The sequence below is a fragment of the Aphelocoma coerulescens genome, chromosome 1A (genome assembly GCF_041296385.1).
Source record: "Aphelocoma coerulescens isolate FSJ_1873_10779 chromosome 1A, UR_Acoe_1.0, whole genome shotgun sequence".
NCBI classification, from domain to species: Eukaryota; Metazoa; Chordata; class Aves; order Passeriformes; family Corvidae; genus Aphelocoma; species Aphelocoma coerulescens.
The window spans coordinates 42927646-42948997 of NC_091014.1; positions in this window are offsets into that span (position 1 = coordinate 42927646).

The following is a 21352-nucleotide window of genomic DNA, read 5'->3' on the forward strand; positions in this document are numbered from 1 at the left end:
AACAGCTCTCCAGATCAGGGAGGCTAAATCATCCTCTAACAATAACATGGTTTAATTTAGGCTGTAGCAGTGAGGGCAGTTACTGGACAAACTCATGTTTGTCTCACCACTACATATTATTTCAAAGTGTCATTTACTACAGCTGTAAACTCTAGCCTTCTGGTTTGTAAAAGTTGTATTAAACCCATCCTGCTTATTGAAGAAAACCAGTTACATCTGAGGTAGCTTTCACTACTGAGTTGTTTTGTGCATCTATTTTCCTGCTGGCTGTTGTTAGCTTCTATGATTCCCTCTATAAATCAGCAAAACAACCTTGCTGGCTCTCGGCCCTCTCTTAACTCTCTTACCTGTCCTAGCCTTCGATTTAGTTTTACACAGTAATCTATGCATAAAAAATCTCAAAGCTGCCAGAAAAGGAAATTTTCTCAAAGGGTTTTATTGATGGTTATTTATTACAGCTAGAGATGTATGTTTGGAGACATTTCCCTACATATACTTAATGAGTCCATTTGTAAATCATAGGACCATAGAAAGGTTTGGTTTGGCAGTAACCTTAAAGGTCATCCAGTTCCAACCCCCTGACACAGGCAGGGACACCTTCCACTACACCAGGTTGCTAAAATATTCCACACAACTACTTGCTTCCTCAGGATTTAGTAATGTTACATCTCTACTGGGGACCAAAGATAATTGAAATTTTTGCCCTTAATTTCACTGGGCTTGCCATCAAATTCACTCTGCTGCTGGTCCTGCTCCTTAGCTGGAGCACTGTTGAGAAGCTGACAGCTGACCACATATAGCAAAAAGCTGAAGGGCTACTTGAGGACTCACAGTGCTTTTCTGTGTCTCCCACGGTGCTGGCAGGTCAACTCTGTTTATGATGAGTGAGTGTTTCTGTTGTCTGTTCCTCAAGAAGCACCAAAGATTTCCCATAGAGATGATATTCTGTTCTGTTCAAGATGCTCACACAGGAAAAAGAAAGTATCTTTCTATGGAGGCTACAGAGGCAAATGCAGAAAAATAGATTGGAAACATACTTAGGTTAACAAAATACTTTCCCTCCCTCAAAGATGTTGAAAGGCAATATCTCTACTTCATTTTCATTATTGTATCGATAAAAGGTTTATAGAAGCAATGGCTAAGAAGCTAAAATCTCAATATTAATGCAAAAGCTATATATTTCATATTGCTACTGTTCCGCATCTGCAGGTTTCTTCTTATGTGTCCTGTCTTATGAACAATATGTATGCTTTTGATTTAGGAACCAATAACATTTTAAACTCTGACACTAAAGGAGGTAAAAAAAAAAAAAAAAAGAAAGGGAAAAGAAAGAAGTGGGGAAATGATTGAATTACATAGAACATATTTTTCTTCTAAAATGCAGTAAAAGATTCAACAGTTGAAATTGCTCAGGGGTGATCACATTTCTTTCAGAAGGTGCTCTGTATTGGGGCCAGTGTACGTATCAAATACTGCTGATAATTCAGCAGATGCTTTTTTTTAATTGAAAGTCACAGAAAAGAGTTGCAATAAAACGTGCATTAACAGCCAGAGCTGAAACTGAGGCTGCCTGATGATTTATGCACTTTCCTTTGGTTTTGATCTTTTAAAGAACGTGACTTGCCACATTATATACTCATCTGGGATTTTCCCCCTCACCACTCATTACTATACTCTCACAGTCAATCTGATCATGAAGTTTCATATGATTCAGGGAAAAGAAAATAATCTACTAGCAGTCAGATCTGCATGATTTTGCTCTTCTTTTGGCTAGGGCTCTGATTCAAAATCAATCAGATGAGTGAGAGGACACTAGTTGTTTTTAATGGGCTTTGGATTGAGCTATGAATGTCTTTTCAGGGCACATCATTTTAGATTATTCTGTGCCTGAAATTTTTCTTTTAAAATGCCCTTTATCTCTACATAAAGCTAGTCTCAGCAAATAAAATAAAACAAAACCACACTTCATCTATTGTTTAGAATGGATGAGAGGATTTTTTTCTTAATTTTAAGTAGTATTCCTTAGGAACTATCTTATTCCAGAGGCTGCAACATATGGAGGGTTCTTCAAGTACAATCCATAGTTCCTATTTGCATTTGAGACTCTCTGCAAGTTTTTGCATTTTCACATTTGCCTCATGAAAATATCTTGGGATAAGAATAATTTTTCAAATGTTATTAATAGATAAAAAGTAATCCAAGGATAAATACTTCCAGACTGCAGCTACTGTGTGTATCTAGGCTAGACATACATATCTCAGTGTTTTGTTTTTTCAGTCTGACTAATTGTCTTTGTCTTTAATGACTCTCCTTTAAATGTCTGCTTTATGTTTCACAAATACTTAATCATTGCTTTTCTTCATCTGTTTATTGATAGAGTTTAAATGCACATATATGAAACAAAATGCATTTGTTGAAGAAAAGTTGGGCAGAAATCTGGTTTTCTTTCCATCTTTCAAATAAAATCTTTTCTCCTACCTGAAACAAACAAAACCAGTCATGTCTTTTCTCCTTTGCTGTAAATACATGAAGAAAATGGTGGAAATGGGAATTGTTACAGCATGCATAAAATATACTTAAAAGGTACCCACAGGAGAAAACATCACACTGCTCAGGATCCCATCCTGGCCTGTATGAATTGTACCAAGAAGAGCAGTAAGCCTACTCATGGAAGTAAACATTGCACACGTGTTTAAAACTAGGAAAATAGTGTCTCATAGATGGAAGCTCTTACACTCTAATGAAACACCTTCGAGTATGATATAATGTCAGTGGAACAGCATGTGGCTTTGGTACATATAAAAGCAATTATGGAAGCAGTATTACAGGCTGACTTGCCTTTTTCCTTTGGTTTCAGGGTTTCAGACTCCATAAGAACTGAGTCACAAGGATAGCACTTTCCTTCTTGTCATCATCTCACCATAAAAAATTTCCATTCTTTTAATTGCTCAGAAGCCCTTCAGATATGCCATTGGTACTTATATTACAAGCATATACATTAGCTAATATTTTACAATTTACTCTGGGTTGTTTTGTTTTGTATTTTAGAAATTTTAGATAGTCTGGGATAGTTTAAATAAGAGTGATTCAGTTTCTGGTTATTTAATGACTTTTCCAACATGATGTATCTTGAAACTATGGTATAGTATATGTCTACATTTCATAGAAATCAAAAAATATAGTGTCAGATGATGTATACAAAGAGTATGTTATGCTGACCGTAGTGGCCACTGATAACCTGCTCCATCTGTCTTGCCTCTGACATGTTAGCTGGACAGGGTAGAGATGAGGCAGCCTCTAAAAACAGAAGTCATTATGAGAAGAAACAGCAGCCCAGCAGCAATCAGGTATTTTGATGAAAAGTTCAAAAGATCATATTTGTTTTTTTCTTCTTTTACCTGCTTTAATGTCCATTATCACTGCAAACATGGTATTTCCTTAGTGAGTTATAGAGGATGACTTAATCTTTCTAAGCTTCAGCAATGCAGTGTTGTTGGTTAAGAATCTTGAAGCCCAGTTGGGCTTGTCTCTTCTTTCTGTTTTTTATAGCTCAGGACTTGAACCCTGATAAACTCAGGCAGAGTTACACTTCAACACTTCATACCTATCCTCCTGATATATCTTTAGGGTGAGTTCTTCTGCAACTAATGAAAGTTTTTTCCCTTCCTTTTCCTTTTAAACAACTTTGAATATGTCAAGCCCATTAATATAAAAATAGTCTTATTTGCATACCATATATTGTGTTGTTATATTATCCTGTATGTCGGCTACATGCTCACATATGCACGGATGGATATAGTCAGTTAAGGATTAATATCATTTGTGCATTCATACACAGGAAGTATTAATTTTTTAAATGCTTTGTGTTGTAGATGATATATAGATCTTTGCACAAGGCATACTAGACTGCCTAAGAAAATACAAGCTTCTCTGTCACAAATACTTATGAAAATGCATTTTACCTCTAGTGCTCTAATAGAGATAGAAACACAGTCCAAACTCATTGTTTTATTTAAAATTTTCATATTCATAGTTCACATCATGCTTTTTGGCTACTGACTAGATGAAGTGAGAATTTGAAACAGCAGAGTAACTGTTTGAGTGCTTCAGAATGTAGCATAAAAATCCTGGCTGGGGGGAAGGGGGAAATGTTGAAAGAAAAATTAAATATGTTATACATGCCAACTGTTGACCACTTATTCATATCATGCTGGGTTTTTAAGTGGTTCTCTCTTTTGGTTACACAATAAAACCACTCCATGTGTAAAAGGAGTATAACCTTCCATTTCATGGAGAAAAGTCCCCTGTGAATAGTGAATTTTACCCCTTCCCAGATCTAATTTAAAATTTTTTACTTCCTTCTTCAGATGATATTGAATTTTAATACAAAAATTGGTGGCCTGTGACACTTTTACTGAGCTGAATACAATTCCAGCTCTGCTATTGTGCTTTTGTAGCTCTCCTAGAGCATCCTGTGAAAAGAGCAGGAAGATTTGTGCTAGTGGCTTCTATTTATTCAGATGTATTTGGTTTAGTTCCTCATCCTTCTGGTTTGAAAGCTAGCACTAGCACAGTAGATGGAAGCTTTCTGGAAAATTATTGTAAGCTCCTAAAAGCCATAATTACAGCCTTACAATATCCCTATCTGTGGAAAATACCAGACACAACTACTGTAAAGTAGTCATTATGATGCCACTTTTTTATCAGAAGCATGACAATTCATTTGTTAATATGTAGTTCTGTTCACAGCCAAGGTCCCTGGTATAGGCCCTCCCAAAGTTCTGGGGATGCCCATGGAGTCCCCAGAAGCAAAATGTAAGAGGTTCAAGAACAGAGACCAAACAGTGCTTCTTATACCCATAGAGAAAATGTAGCAATTGCCCAGCCTTAGTCAATCATCTCTGCCACTTTTATCTGTGGTCCCAGAAGACCTCAATAAAGTCTTAATAATGGTGCAAGTATTGTATAACCACTTTTACTGGCCCCCTGTGCTGTATTTCTTTCTTAGAATGAGCTCTGTTTGCTTAAGGACAGCCTACCAATGAATGTTAATCATTTGTGATCACATAACACCATCCCCCAAAATGCGTGTCTAAAATTAAACTACAGATGGTGTTCGCAAAGGTTAACCTTAGCCTGGGGTGCCAAATCCCCTCAGAATCCCTCCACAGTCAATGGGAAAAGGAAATGTCTCCTTTAACACAGTATTCCTCAATCTGTGCTCTGAAAACCAGTAGTGATCTGGAAGACATCTGATGGTAGTTCATGAAAATGTTGGAAACATTTAACCTTCCCCTGCAGAAAACACCTCAAAACTATATACAGAAATTCCTACGTAGGCACACAAGCAAACAATCAATTTGGGAGATTTTAAAAGTAATAAACAAAGCTTGAAAGGGCATTTGGCTGTAAATGAAAACCATTATGACAACACTTCATAACAGTACTTTGATTTTTTTTTTTTAAGGTTGGGTAGACTTTCAATTTGAAAAAGAAAAGAACTGAAGCTAATTTTTGAGTCTTTCTCTCCCAGATGACTACACAAAATTGTTAAGGAAACACACTTGACTTGGAAAAGACATGGTTCTTCTAAAAGCCCTTACATTTTGAAACAACAAAATATGAAAAGTGATGTCCATGTGGTAGTACATCCAGCATGGTATACTCAGTCATCATTTCTTGAAGTTTCATCCATTGGATATTAGCATTATATCATATCTTTCCAAAGTATGGTTGAAGGAGGTATTAAACCCCAAAAGAATTCAACAAATTAACTTTAAACTGAGCAATTTGAGCCTTTATTTTTTTTTAATAAGCCTAGTGATGTTAGTTTTCAAGGAAAAGAATTAAAATCAGAAGCATTATTGAAGTCAGTCTTATGCTATGTCATACAAAATTATTCTAAATTGCATGTTGTAAAAATATAATCTTGTAAGTGAATGTTTTCACTTTTTAATTTGACTAAAGGTTTTGCTAATTACAACAGCTTTATGGTTATTTGTATCAAGTAGAATTTATTCCCATGTGGACGGCACCATAAGGATTTCTGTCTAACAGATGGGCTTCTCATGCTTTTAATTCCTTAGAGGAATCTTAGCTTTTTTGTGCGTGAAACAAAGAAGAAGAAACCATTGTGAAGGTCTTTTTTTTGTCCTTTTCTATTGTGAGCTGCATGAAGGAACAAGTCTGATGAGGTATTCAGTGAAGAGACTAGGTTAAAAACCCAAACCCTTTAATTCCACCCCTTTGGGGGTCCATCATATTTCCTAATTTTATAATTACATACATTTACTTTTTTTTGCTCAGGTTTGTACTCTGACAGTAAATTATAGTAATTTATACCATGATAAATCATAAATCCCATTGTAGTTAAGAGTTTGTTCCAAACAACCTGTGGTTGGATTCTGATCCCATTCCAAAAGTTTCTCCTCGGAACATTTGTTTCTCTTAATTTGAACTATGCCAATTCATCTCATAAAGTGTATTGCTTATGTGTCTCAAGAGATTTTCCACCATAAACTTTCTGAATATTTATAAATCCAGGAAAAAAGAATAGTAGAAAGATAATCTACATTTAAACAAAATAGTATCTAATAGAAGGCTTGGTATCTCCAAAGTCTAGATTTTCTCAAAGATGGGTAAAGTTTTAAATAATGGACTAAACACCAATTCTAGGGAATAGAGAATGGGTGGTATAATAAACTGATAAAATTTTTGCATGCTAATTTTAAGGGACTGTCTGATCAGAACTTTAGCTTAGAAATAAATTAAAAATTGTAGCATACAAATAATTGAATGAAATTATACCAATCACTTCCCAGGATGCCTGATTTTCCAGATAACTCATATTTTGGACTACTCTCTGGCTGCTTGCTAGACAGCAAGTTCAGAAAGGGCATTTCAGGGGAATTCTAGTGTGCAAGTGAGGGTAATACTTCACAATTGAATTTTTCCCAGCATGGACTGTTGCCGTTAGCTGAGGACTGCACCAGAACTAGAAGTTGTAAACATGTGTTCACTACCTATGGGTAACTGCAGAAAACAAGATACAAAATACAGATTTGTGAAGTCCCATTTATGAAGTCACTTCCATTCACAGGTGTTTAAATGCCCAATTTCTCTCTAGGTTACTAGTAAAAGATGCTGATATTTTTTGTCCATCTAAAACAAGATAATCTTGTAAGTGGTGAAAAGGTAATCCTTTTGAAAAAGAGTATAGAAAGCAAAAATTTGAAACCAGGGAATTATTTTTTAAAGGGTTGACCAAAACTCAGTAATTTCTTAATATGATTTCATTAATGTGTTTATCTCCGTTTGGGAACTGAATATGAAAACACAATTTTTAATGGACATTTCTTCAAGCCATGAGAGAAAAATCATATATATCCTCATCTAGTTTCTTCATATAACTTAAAACAAATTTACATTTTTGAAAAAAACCTCACAGTTAAATGGTTATCAATACATATCTACAACAGAAATGCATATGGAAATGCATATGCATATACACCTTACTGAATGCTTGCAGGAGAATGAAAACACCATTTGGCAAATGATGACTGTTCTAAGAAAAAACTCTCAGTGATTCTATATACTCCACAAATAAAATGTCTAGGATTGGCTAAGTTTTGTTTTTGTTCAGTCAAAACATTTTTTTGGATTTGTCTTGCATGTTCCATCGCAAGATAGAAAGTTTCAACATAAAGATCACTCAAACAGAAAAAAACGGTCCTGAAGAAAGTGCAGACTATTTTTACAAAACTATTTTTATATTTTGCTTAATTTTGATCTGTATTTTCTACAAAACACAATTCTGTGAAGCATTTTCATTCCAAAGATGCGTTTTTTAAATGTGAAAAGGTCTACTCAATTCTTAATTTATGGCTTTTCAGACAGAATTACTACTTTCCTCAAAGATTTTGCACTTAATAATTACAGAGAAATAATTATTCTGAGAAAAAAATACCTCCTAAATAAGAATTTGCTTCCACACTGAACATGACTGCTGGGCAAGTGAGCCACTATGGAATAAAAGGGTATTATTAGAAAAATGAGATGAAGAGATTTTACAGATTCACTCGCATGACAGAGTGAAGCACTGTGTAGAATTATGTGATTTAGTTCTCAATGAGAAGCAGGGATATGAAAAAATGTTTCTTTGAAAAATTCCCAACTGGTTCTACAATGAAGTCAAACAGTTCACTTATCATAATGCTATTGTAGTACCCCCTTTTAAATAAAGATTAATAGCAACATGTTGCATTTTTTTTTCCAAAGATAAAGATTTCTATCTAATAAGCTTACTGTGAATTATATCCTCAATGCAACCATTTTCCCCATCTCTTATAAAAAAATCCATCCTTATTGGCCTTTAGTTGTAATCCAGGGCAATGTCTCTCCTGCATACTGCGTGCATTTTTCACAAACATGTCAACATAACACTCCTTGAGAAGGACATTGTTTATTTTGGATAAACCTGCCTCATGGAGGATAAAACCATTCTTTGTGAACACTTATGAAGGACAAGAGTGTGTATGCTATTTATGAAATGTTTCATTATGCACTATGTGGTTTCCATTATATAAATAATTCTTTCCCCCTCATCTACTTCTCTGTGGGAATATTGAATAAATAATTAAAGGGGAAAAAAAGAGTAGGAAGAAATAAGTATAAACAACTTGAAAGATGATTCATAACTTGAGTTATGTTAATTGTATTTCCTACTGAGACATCAAAGTACATTTGGTAACATGAAATATATGCACCTTTCCAAGATTTTATATTTTGGCTCTCTTAAGGGTGCTGATAATTATCCACAATAACTTCATGGAAAATATCTCCAAAAGCTTTGTTTAGTGTTTATTTTCCCAGAGCAAGACATTACTTATAATCTCATTTTTTAAAGGGTTAGTTCTTTGCCTTTTTTTATAGTGAGACACCCTGCCTAGTCCACAGTCAGAGTATAGAAGAGCTTATCACAGTCACATAACTTTTCTTCTTACTGCCTTTAAGAAACTCATCAGCCACAAGAGAGAGCAAAAGCCACCCTAAACCACTAAAAACCCCCACAACACTGGCAGAGCACTATTTAAAATGACTGCATTTTGGCTACCTTCTTTGAGAATTATTATACCCCAAATAATAGGGATTTATTTATATTCCAGTAATATCTGGAGGCCCTGATTGGAGATTCAGGGTACTATTTTCTAAAGTGCATAACTAATGCAGCAGCTACAGCCATAAAAGAGCAAAGGCAACAATTTCACAGTTTAGTTCCATAAGTCCAAATTTCAGGTACTTGAAGTCTGGCTCAGTTGTTTTGTTGCCCTGGCAGACTTTGTTTGCCTGTGTTTCTGCTGCTGGTTATTTGCAGAACTTCCCCAGCCTTTCCAACACAGAGGTGATCATGCACACAGAGATACACCAGGAGTCATGATACAGAATTTCTGCTACCTATACATCCTGGTGGGCCTGCTCTAGAAGACAGTTCTTATGAAATAGGAGGAGCAGTCTTATAAAATCTGGATAGACTAGAACCAAAACTCAGAAAGCAATATCCTCCTGCAGCTTCCTACAATAGTGAAAAGATGGAAAAGGCAGGGAATTGACATCTTATTGTCTTTATCTGAAAAGAATTTGAATGACAGAAGATGCTGAAAAATCATGAAAAGAATGGAAGAATACATTTTGTAATTTTTTGCCACTCTTCCCCCAGAACAGGGAATGAACTTGGATTGCATTTGCTGCAGCTGGCTGGAAAAGAATGACAGAAATATTCTGAGGTTTTAGCCATAGGTACTTTGTGGCTTTTGTTGTTGTTTATTTGTTTGTTTGTCTTTTGTGGCTTTTGTTTTTTGTGGTTGTTTTTTTGTTTGTTTGCTTGTTTGTTTGTTCTACCTGAAGACATCTTAAAAGAGAGAATTTCCTAAGTAAGGAAGGGAAGAGAAAGCCAGTAAACACCCACCTGGGCTGTAGTCCATTGGTCAATGTTTGTGGTCTAACACTACGTGGTTCAGAGCAATGAATATGTCTGCTGTGTGGCATGGAGTTCTCCAAAAACCAGTTAATGAATATTTAATGAGGGCAAAATAGTTTCAATGGGAGTACTTTAAAGACCAAGCACCTCGCTAAGCCAGGGTGAAGTAATATGCTAGGGAAGAGGGAAAGGTTTCACATCAAAGTCATCACTCAGTCTGTGTTTTTCTCTAGAATATTAAGTTTCAAAAAATGCATAAACCTGGCTCTTCAGGAAAATTTCTCTAACCTCAAGGACGACAGGCTATTCTAAGATCTCATTCATACTTTCTGGCTTCCATCTAAATTTACAAGTGACATTGCTGAGAAATGCATTATAAGCCATGGTTTCTCTAAAAAAAGCTCTTAGTTGGCTAAACTGTGGAATTCCTAGTTACTCAGAACTTCTGTTGGCAAGAGTATTTCTTTAAAGATGGAGGAATTTGTTTTAATAGAAATTGGCCAAGGTGGTTGTTTTTTCAGTGAATAACATAAAACTAGTATCATCAACACCAATTTTAGACACACACATACATAATAGTCTATCTTCTACCAGCTGACAATGATGGACTTTGAAACAATTGGGCATGCTGTACTGGATTTTATTTTTCACTATATTTCAGGATATATTTGATTGTTTCCTCTACTGATGATATTTAAAATGCAATTTTTTATTTGAATAAGGCAGTTTGAAATCAGGCCACAAGTAACAGACTGCTTTGTTTAAACTGGTTTCACTTGCTTGGTCTTATCTTGTTTTATGTGTTCCATATCATCAGCATGATACACAAGAGATGCCTTATACTATATGCATTCAGAATGGCTGCTGTGGAGGGATTACCAGCCCAGCTCTTGCATAAAGCCCCCTTTAGAATTTGTTGACTACAGCACTGTATCCCAAAACCACTGGCAAAGACTAGGAAAACCAAAATTGTTAAATCTTGCTATAGGGCCTTGTAGTTAGTTCAACAGAAACTTTAGTTAGTTTTCACCAAATTTGCTCTTTTCTCCCCACACCCCTCGCCCCAGATTTTCACCTAATTATTGCTTGTTTTTATTGCATTGCATTCTATTGTTAAAAAAAAGATATATTATTAAAATATTGTGAATTCTTTTAAACTTTTTTCCTTACTTGGACCTTATTTCCTTTTGTACTTGGCTTGGTTAAAATCCATTTTTTCTAGTTGTAAGGTTCTTGCTGCATGGTGGTTCCTGTGCCTGCCACGAGAGGTCTCTTACTGTGTGACAAATCTGAAAACTAAGAGCCAAACATATTTTGTTGACTGCTCTTTCAGGCTCAAGTTCCCCTTTCACTTCCAGGGAAATTTCAGACATACTTGACAACAAATCTGTTTGCAAAAGTGATCAGAATCTGATCTGTGGATTCAGAATCGAGAAAGCTCTGAACACAAGAAACAGAAATGATATTCGTGTGCTGAACTTAAGATACGCTCCAGCTACCTTTCCAATTTTTTGTTTTCCCTTCTGAGTGTTACCTCAATTTCCTTGTTTCTTCATAAGCTGGTGACTGTGATGAGCATGTGCTGTACTCACCAGCCCAGAGCTCCCATGATAGGGTTTCATGTTTCTGATCGAAGATTACGTTAAAGAGCTTATAATTTGATTTGCTGCATTCTGAGACACCATGAATAAACCTCATCTTCCCTTGGAGACCATTTTCATTTGCTCTTTCCTTTAATGTAGGACTTTCAGAGTTTTTTTATGACATATGAAAAAATGTGAGACATGAAAAACATTGTCTTCTGGGATGTCCTGCAATAGTTTTTAATGAGTAAGATGCTTCTTTCAATCTCTCTAGGTTTTGGAACTTATGTCACAGTTTTATCCACCAGCTGCAAGGGCAAAAGAAACATACAACAGAAAAAGAAATGGAAATGTGTGAAAGGCCAGTAGGTAGCTGATAGAACCTGAAAAGATTCTATCTATCACAACTCTAGAATTTTGTGTCAAGTGATAAACAAGTTCTTCAGATTTTAGTATGGACAGTGAACTTCCTAGACAGATAATGAAGTCATTTAAGTCTTATGAAAATTTTGCTGCTTCCAGATTGATAAAAGACATTTTTATTAAGTTTGTGTAGACTATTAGTGATGTGAGCACTATAGCTTGGAATAGCAGCTCTTAGCATCCAACAGCAAGTGGATGGCCAGATTTTATAAAAAAATAAAGTTATAATCTCTTTTCTATAAATTTATCTTATGCCTTATATATGGTAAATGAAGTGGTACTTACTATCAGTAATACAAAAGAAAAGGAAAAAATTATCCTATGTCAAGCATATTCATGTTTCCTTTCTTTGTTTTTCCCAGTGGTAGTCTTAGGCAAAGTCTAATGGCTGCCAAAATCATCACAAAAAATTAATGTGCCAAGTACAGTGGATCAGCAAACGTTTTAGATGGAGAGAAGCCAAAACATTTTTCAAGAAAAATACTAGGACTGAAGGTTCGGGGTGAACTCATAAAGAACCATCCTCTGGCAGGCTAGGAGTCAATCTTATTTAAATTCCTCCTGCTTTTAATGTCAATACTTGGCAAAATTTCATTAGTCAGATAAAGGCACAATGATTTCAAAACAATGTAAACTATATATGTTACCTGATAGCATGCCTCATTTGACTCCCCTTTCCACACCCATTCCAAAAAGAATCACACAGAACTTTATGGAGAGAGAAGTTGGGCTATTTTGGCAGTTCTTCAAAACATAAATTAAGTTCAAACAAAAAATGCATGTAAGGAAACGGTTTGGTTACGCCTTCTTATTCCAGAATTACTGTATTTTGTTCTATATTATTTAGTTTCTCTTGCCTCTGGGGAAGTATTTTCCATCCATGAAAAACTAATTTCTGGTGTTGTTCATGCACATAATCCTGTTGTTTTCCCATAACATTTAAAGGATTCTGGTCACTTTATAGGTTATCGTACATTTTACCTCGAGTTCTGCAGGTCCTCAAAGAAGCACTATGGAACTTCTGTAGCCAGTTGTATTCCTGACAGTAAGGGCACCTTGCATAAAGGGCAGGCTATGCAGTTATGCATCCCAAATGAGGAATGAGAATGGCCTGAAAGAGAGGGCTCAGCGTAAATGATGCACTTTTTTGTTTCTGGATTGTTATCAAGACAATTGCATCAGTTCTTTCTGCCCAGCAGCAGAACATACCTGACTTTGTCTTTGTTTTGAAACAAGTGATATTGTTCACCAAATTAAAAACATTACTTGAGTGAATATTTGTAAGAATTCTGCAAAAGCTTTTCATTGCCATAGTACAATTGCTAAATTATACAAAAGCCTGGAATACTGCTTACAGATTTGACCAGTCTCTAATTTTACCAACAGGAGGATGAAAACAAAAGTACAATCATCCAACAGTGCAATATGCTGATGAATAGTAAATACCTGGGACACTGCCAGACTGATCCTAAAGAAGTATATACCACATATGTGGTCAAGAGACAAATTGCATTTATCATCCACCTTTGCTTGCCTCATTCATCCATCTCTGCCTGGACTACGTTAAGCATTCCAAAGACTGAGTTACATCAAAGCCCCTGTCCAAAACAAAAAGAAAAGAAGGAGTAGTAAGCAAACAATTAATTTTCCCCTTCCCCTTGGCTGGTACAACATTAATCTTTCCCTAAAAAATATTGACAACTCTTGCTGTTCAGTTTTGAAATATTCAGTGGCAAAGCATTTTCTTAGTGTCTGGATAGACAACCCATAGAGCACTTGACCTAAAAAGATATTGACCAATTCCCTGTAATTTCGGTTTTTAAATTAAACACATTTTTCTGTTTACTAGGTGAAGAAATCAGACAGAATAAACTAGATCTGGCAGGGGCTTGATAGGTTATCTAATTCATCCCCCTTCTTGGTTTTCTAAAACTTTTCCCTTATATAGTTTTCTAGCTTAATTATTATTATTTTTACTATTATTATTAATTATTATGATTTTTATAATACTGTATATAAAATAATACTGTATATAGTCTTCATGGACTATATATTTCTGAAAATGTTACATGGACTAGGATAAAAAGCTGCAGACCAACACTAGTTCTGAAAAACTACAGATCATTGATTCTTAGCTTTATCTCCCTATTTGCTCTTTAACACTTAGTTCAGTTTGTCATCAGGTATTTATTATGTTGGAAAAAAAATCTCACATCCTTCGCCTTGCCTTACCTCGCCTCACCTTCCCTTGTATTTCCTTGTTCTCTTTTTTCATATCTGAGAAATGATATAAAAGTGGCACAGGATTCATAAATACCTCCCAACTGCTATCATCAGACCAAAGTTTCAGTGATCCAGAACCTGGAGATGAGGAAGGACTTAATCTGAGGTCCTACATTAGAGTAAAAGATTTTGATCATTATGTGGGTTGTTGGCTTAGGTTAAAAGATGAATTGCATTGACAGAATCATCCTGTCAGAGTTTTGAAGAGAGCCAAAACAAAGAACATAACTAGAATGGGAGGAATGGGAAAATACAGCAGGTCATTTCACCATGTCAACATCACATCCTCCCATGTCTGTGAAACTAGGAGGAATACATAAGACAGCAGCTTATGGAGGAAACTGAGGAGCAGAAATAGTTTAATAGGGTAGTTAAGAAGAGTATGGAGATTTAATTATTTGCTCAACTTACAACAACTGACATTTAAGAAGAGTGCAGACTTTGTGTAACACTTCTTTAGAAGATGATAGATTAAATTATCAAGTAGTCATAGCACAAAGTATAACCTTTATAGAAGACATGTTCCCTGCCAACTCACTGCCTTTCCCACCTTCTCCTTCACTCTTTAGCTTGCTTCCAGTGTCCTGCTGACATGGTTACTCCTTTGACTCCTTTGACTCCTTTCTTCTTGTCCTTCCAAGGCAGAAGGGACTTGGGATGGGGAGTGCAATTCTCTTGTGCCCTCTCTGTGTTCCCAAGAAGTTGAATACACACATAGAGCCCACCATGGACACCTCCGGCACTGAGGTCTGTGCTCTGATACTTCAAGATTAAAAAATTAAGAGAAGAGTTCTGGACCTCACCAAGGGAAACAGTTTAATTCCAAAACTAGGATAAAATACTACATTAGCTGAATCATTAAATTTAGAGAACCATTAAATCATTAATCCCTACAGCTAAAATCCCCAGGCAATGACAGATTTCAGTATTCTTTGGTAAAACAAACCTAGACTCAAACTCAGAATTGTTTGTTTAGGCATTTTGCACAGGAAAGCAGGCTAGGGACTCAACAATGAACAGAGATGCTGTTATCAAATTAGCATAACAATCATATCACAAAACCTCAAATAGTGTTTTTGTGCAATTCAAACCAAGAAATAAATGGTGAAAAGCTTAAAAAAAAAGCATCAGTAGTTCATAACCACCCCTTAAAACAGTTTAGAATATTGCAGTGAGAATGCCATTATGGATAATCTGAAAATTCAAATTAGTCATTTGAGTAATTAATTTGCCCAGTTTTCAAAGGCGAATCACCTATCCAAGACTATGGGAATTTTGCCCATGTAAGGCCTCAGTAAAGCTTGAGAAGACAGAGCCCATAATGTTGCTATTAGCATAAAATATCCTTTGGATTTTTTACAAGACAAACCCAGAATTTATGAAAAAAATGGACTCCATGTGCTGTTATTTGTGGTACTGAAGACACAGCAGTGTGTTAAAGGAGATGTTTCTAATAAAGCTCTGTCTCCAGTCTGCTATGAGGCTTTAACATCTCCTGCTATGAGGCTGGAGGATGTTCAGGCTGCTTCCCACTGGGAACTTCCACGTGGACCTAGAATCCCTCTGGGGAGACTTCTAATTTTGCCTGAAGCTAATTAGAATTCATGTTTTCTTAGCGAATTAAGGACAGTGATAGGTACTCACACTCTAATCGCAGTTAAGCCTAATGGACAGCCTGGGATAGGTAGATACCCAACGTATCTACCCAGCAAATATTTTGACGTTTTTCTCCATTTCACATTTACCACTGAGCACTCAGCAGGTGCTCCCGCTTTGGAAAGGAAGTGCTAATGCCTTAAATCGTCCTCTTATTCTGACTAGAATGCATCTAATTGATGTCTCACCTCTGGGAAAACAAAGGCAGCAAATTCAGGTTAATGCTCCTGAAAATTGGGAGGCATGGCTAAGTGCATTAACCCAGCCAAGACCAAAACACTGACACCTACAATAATATAAGGAGAAATTACAAGATTCCTTAGAAATACCATCATACATCAAAAGTAGTCTACAAATGGTGTCAGAAAGAAAGCAAGAATAATGTTTGGAATTACTCTTCTCATGTTTAAAGAATATTTACTTGTAAAATTAAAATGCATTTTGTAGAAGAAGCCTGAGTAAAAAGAATGAATGTTAAGGCCAGAGGACTGAGGCAAAGAAAAATTATTCTTGTTGTTCCTCCCCCTGCTTCCATCGAAGAGTTACACTTTTTCAACACTGAGCTGAGGGTAGTGGATTCTCAACACAAACTGAGAAATTAACATTATCTAACTGTAGCTGGTCACATTTCAGGCCCTGGTGTAGATCTGGACTAGTCATTCTTGTCTCTTACCAGCTGAAGAATGAAAAAGGGTTTCACAGCAGGATTTATCAGCTTGTTTCAAGTACCACCCCTGCAACTAAATGTTTCACAGTTTGGATGTGGTTGTTTCTCTCTACTGATTATAAAAGTCTGGACAACTCTTTCAGCTGTGGTCTTTCACTTGCTATTTATTTCTCATTTATTATCATGTTTCTTTAGGAAATCTGGTATGTAATTAATGGTATGAGGGTATAGAGAGAACTGATACTCAAAACACAGCTGTAGAGCTAAATATCAGCTGTGGAAATGGGCATTTATATTTACATCAGTTAGTGTCAGGATGATGTAGAGCACAACTTAGAGCCTCAAAAATATGTTAGTCCCCATGAGAAAAATACACCAATACTTCTGTAAGGTAGAAGTCTATTATTCAGAAATATCTCTTACATTTAGTAGCTTATTCCATTACAATGGGTTTCAGGAGTTACTAATTCATTACACTCTAGAACCTAGAAACAGCTGAAAACTAAAAGGCATGAAATCATATTTCTTAGCTATGCTGAATTACCTCTTTACAAAATAAATTTACAGTTTTTCTAAAGACAGATGTTCAACGTTGCATTAATAAATGGTTCAGTTCTCAGAAAGATTTACTGATTTATGTGGTTCAGGGTTAAAGAAATCAGCAAGTAGTAATCAAGCATCCATAAAAAAAAGGTAATGGACTAAGTCTGACCTTTGTGCCATGTGTTAAAAAAACAACTCTGCCACATTTATATCCACTAAACCCACATGAAAGTTGCTTAGAAACATGCTTTTTTTTATATGTGAAAAAGGGAAGTGTAGGTAACCTCAAAAGAAGATAAAATTCTCTGAAACTTCAGAGACATTTGCTCTCCTTGCTTTTTCTCTCTTAGTAAAATCAGGTATTGTCCCGAATGAACAAACTATTGACTTTTTGTGTCAATTCTAGACAAGAATATGACATATTGGAATATACTTTTATGAACTGAATCTCAGTTGCTTTCAGTGTTTGGGAAGTGGAAAATGAAATGAAAATTGTACTTCAGCTTAGGGAAGCAATGAGATTCTGTGATCTCACTCTTTTCCACAATCCCTCATTAAAAACCATGTGAATGACAGCCCTATTTCTCCACATTCACAAGTCATCTCTGTAATTCCAGTGCTTTGGCTAAAGAGGCATTATTACATCTTTCCAGGTTAGGTATGTTTTTGTTTTTGTTTTTGTTTTTGTTTTGTTTTTTTTTTTTTTTTTTGTTTTGTTTTTTTTTTTTTGTTTTGTTGTTGTTCTTTTTTCTTTTCTTTTCTTTTCTTTTCTTTTCTTTTCTTTTCTTTTTTTCTTTTCTTTTTTCTTTTCATTTTTTTGGGGGGGGGTGTTTATTTTCTTGTTTGTTTGTTTTTCTCATTTTACAGATGCTATTGTTTAAACCCATTTGGACAAAAAAAGAGTTCATGAATACACCATAATATTCTCCTTATTATTTGGACCTGCTGTAATAAAGCTTTATGAAAAAAAGCTGCAATTTAAAAAAAAAGAAAAAGAAAGAAAATCCTGCCATGACCTCTTCATTTATGCTTTGACTATACTCAATAAATACTCAATATAAGTTTGGGTTAAATCCAGCCTGGAGACCCAGGAAGTCTTTTTGTCATCTTTGTCATCTAAAAGACTCAAAGATATCCCTATAGAATTCAGAAAGAATAAAACACTGATTAAGGACAATCCATGAATAATTAAAATTGTTTCTTACAGCACAGTTGGATAGAAATATAGAAAGCAGGTTCATATTCACTTTTCAATGAGAATGTACATCAGCCTTTGGCCTTGTTTATGCAACACCTCACAAATGTCCACAAATGTGTCCACACAAATGCAAAACACCATCATGTTTACATACACACTGGGGTGTGTTACTCAGCCCACAGGGATGTAACTGTGATGACAAATAAATGGTGATTTATGAATTTCAGTCTTATTATGGCAGCTTACATGATTTCATATGAGTTGGTATTTGACATTAAAATGATGTTGAGCACTTTGGTACCAAGGCAAATAAAATCAAAAAAGCAGTCATGGGTAGAAATATAAGATACAAAAAAGTGGCCTCCTGTGTGGCGAATTAGTCAAAAAATTTGAGAGGAAAATGTTACTTTGGATAAAATGGAAAGAGAGTTTTCTGGGTTTTTTTGACAAAATTAATAAAAATTGAAAAATGAAAAAAAACCCAAACCTAATCCAAGCCCACCATCTCCCTACAAAAATTCCCAATTTTCAAATGAAAAATGATATTTTGACTTATAAACAATTTATTATATAGCTTAAGAACTTTTTGAAATTCCAGAAAGAAACACTTGAGACAAAGTGACAGTCTTACACTTCCAAGTATTTCCCATTCCTGTTTTAGTCACCCAGGTAGTCAGTTCCTCAATACATCCATGAACATTCCCCAGAAACTCAACTTTCACAAACAGATTTCTTATTGAAAAAACAAAGTCTGTTGTTGAGTCTGGATCACATCTGAAGATCTCATCATAATCAATTTTATGCTGTAACCCTGCAAAATGTTTTTTTATCTTCATTCATTCAGTAAGAGGGCAGAGTTTGAGCCAAAAACTCTATGTATTTTAGTTAAAAAAAATTGTTACATAGATAAAATAGAATGATAATCTGGGTTTTTTTTTTGCATTTCATCCTTCTTGTTAGGAGTGGTATAACTATCTTATTGATAACATATTATTGGCTGTTTCTTCCAAATACAACCTTGTGTATCTTACAAATCTGGCAATTTATCTATTATGTCAAATGATTTACAGTACTGTGACAAGATGTTATTCTACAAATTGATTTAGTAGACAATCCCAAAAGGTGGATTAGATAGGCAGAGAACAGTGAGTGGATGTGTAGAGCACTGGTGTCTATGGGACCTGCTGGGTACTGAGCTGAGAATGTTGAGGCCTCAGTTTCTGGCTGATAGGGCAGGAAAATTTAATTTGTGGAAATGTGTCTGAGCCTTTTCCCTACATCTTTCTCAAAACTGATACAGATTATTTCACCCCTTTGTTGATGACTTTGAATGACTGCCCTCTCCATTCCACCCCATTACTCTGCAAAGCTAGACACTGCATTGTCTAGCTGTCTGAAGTGTGGAGAAATCTTACATTGAATCTAGTCCAGTGCAAAGTGGTATCACTCTGAAAGTGAAATCCTGGTTGTTCTGAAATCAGTGTCCTCACATGTCCTTCATAGAGGCTGAATTTCCCCCTGCAGATTACACTGAGACTAGTTGTTCCTCCCTTTGTCTGTGACAACATGATCTGTAACTGTAGGCAAGTTACAGGCTTCTCTTGTTTATCAGACACAAGAGTAGCATATATTAAACATGCATTATACATTCCCTTTCTTATTGTCAGTTTGCATGCACATTGACAACATACTCCTAACTCATCATAGCATTTTAAGCACATGTTTAAACTTAAGCCAGAGCGAAGTCTATTCTCAAACACTTTCCTGAACTAACATCTTTAAACACATCATGGCTATTTTTTTTTTTCCAGCTTGGCACACGCTGTGTTGGAGAGGCCCAAATTTCAACTGTACTATTACATTTACCTTCATTTAGAGCAAAATTATTTTCCTGATGTCTTAATGGGCAGATGAACTAGGACTGTATTTCCAGACAAAAGTGATTCAAATTTTAAGGTAATCAGATGTTGCAGAATTTGGTTTGATATGAAAATCTGGACCGTTAGATAGGACAGTAATATTTAGAGGAATTTATAGTCCAATTTTGTTTCTGCCATTCATCTAAACCCAATAAAACACAGTACTGGCAGTGGATTTGGGAAGGAAGTAAGAAAGTTAATATTGCAACAGCATGATTGTTATCTGTCATTTCTTGTACAGACACTCTTATTTATGTTCCTAGGTGTAGTTTAACTGAATCCATCCCAAAAGGGGGAATAACAAAATCTATTCACAGATGTCATCTGTTGTTGAACTGCTGTTACAGAGTAGCCATTCTAGTCTATTTTCTTTTGCATAAAAGACAGTCAGTTTTTATATACTGGAATAAAATGGTTTTGTTTCACATTTCCTTTGCTGATTTCCTTTTCTGTGCAGAGGGAAGTTATCTATGTGAATCTACAACACTGAAATCGTCAATGCTTCAGAAAGGTTTGAGACTAGGAAATCTGTGTGTCTTTTATCCTCTGAATATGATTAATGATGCTTTGTGTTTTGCAAGACATTATTAAAAACAGAAGCCTATGACTTCATTGTCTCTGACAACGACTTTGAACGTGGGGTCAGCTATTCCAGTTTTACATTTCTTTGCAAGATTAAAAGAAAGTAAAAACTATTGCATTGGGGGGGGGGGGGGGGGAACTTTACACAGATGTAACAAAGCAGAATACACACACGTTTTCAATATGCTTCTTCCAATGAAAATTCACCTCATTCATATGATACTGCCGGTAAGCAAACACTAGTGACAGGCAAATCTAGCCATCAGGAAAACATACTGAGTTCAGGATTATCTCAAGTACCACATGCTAGAATTGTTGAAAATGTTAAGGAAAGAGTTCAGAGTTTGATTGAGAAAATTACAAGTAACAGATGCAAATTTTGGTTGCATTCCTGGACATTCAGTGATGAACAAGAAAGTTATCAAGCAGAACTGAAACAAAGTGTGCAACAGCAAGAATTTATTTGAAAATATTAGCAACCAATTACATGATAGAACTTTTTTATTTTCACATAAAGTACAC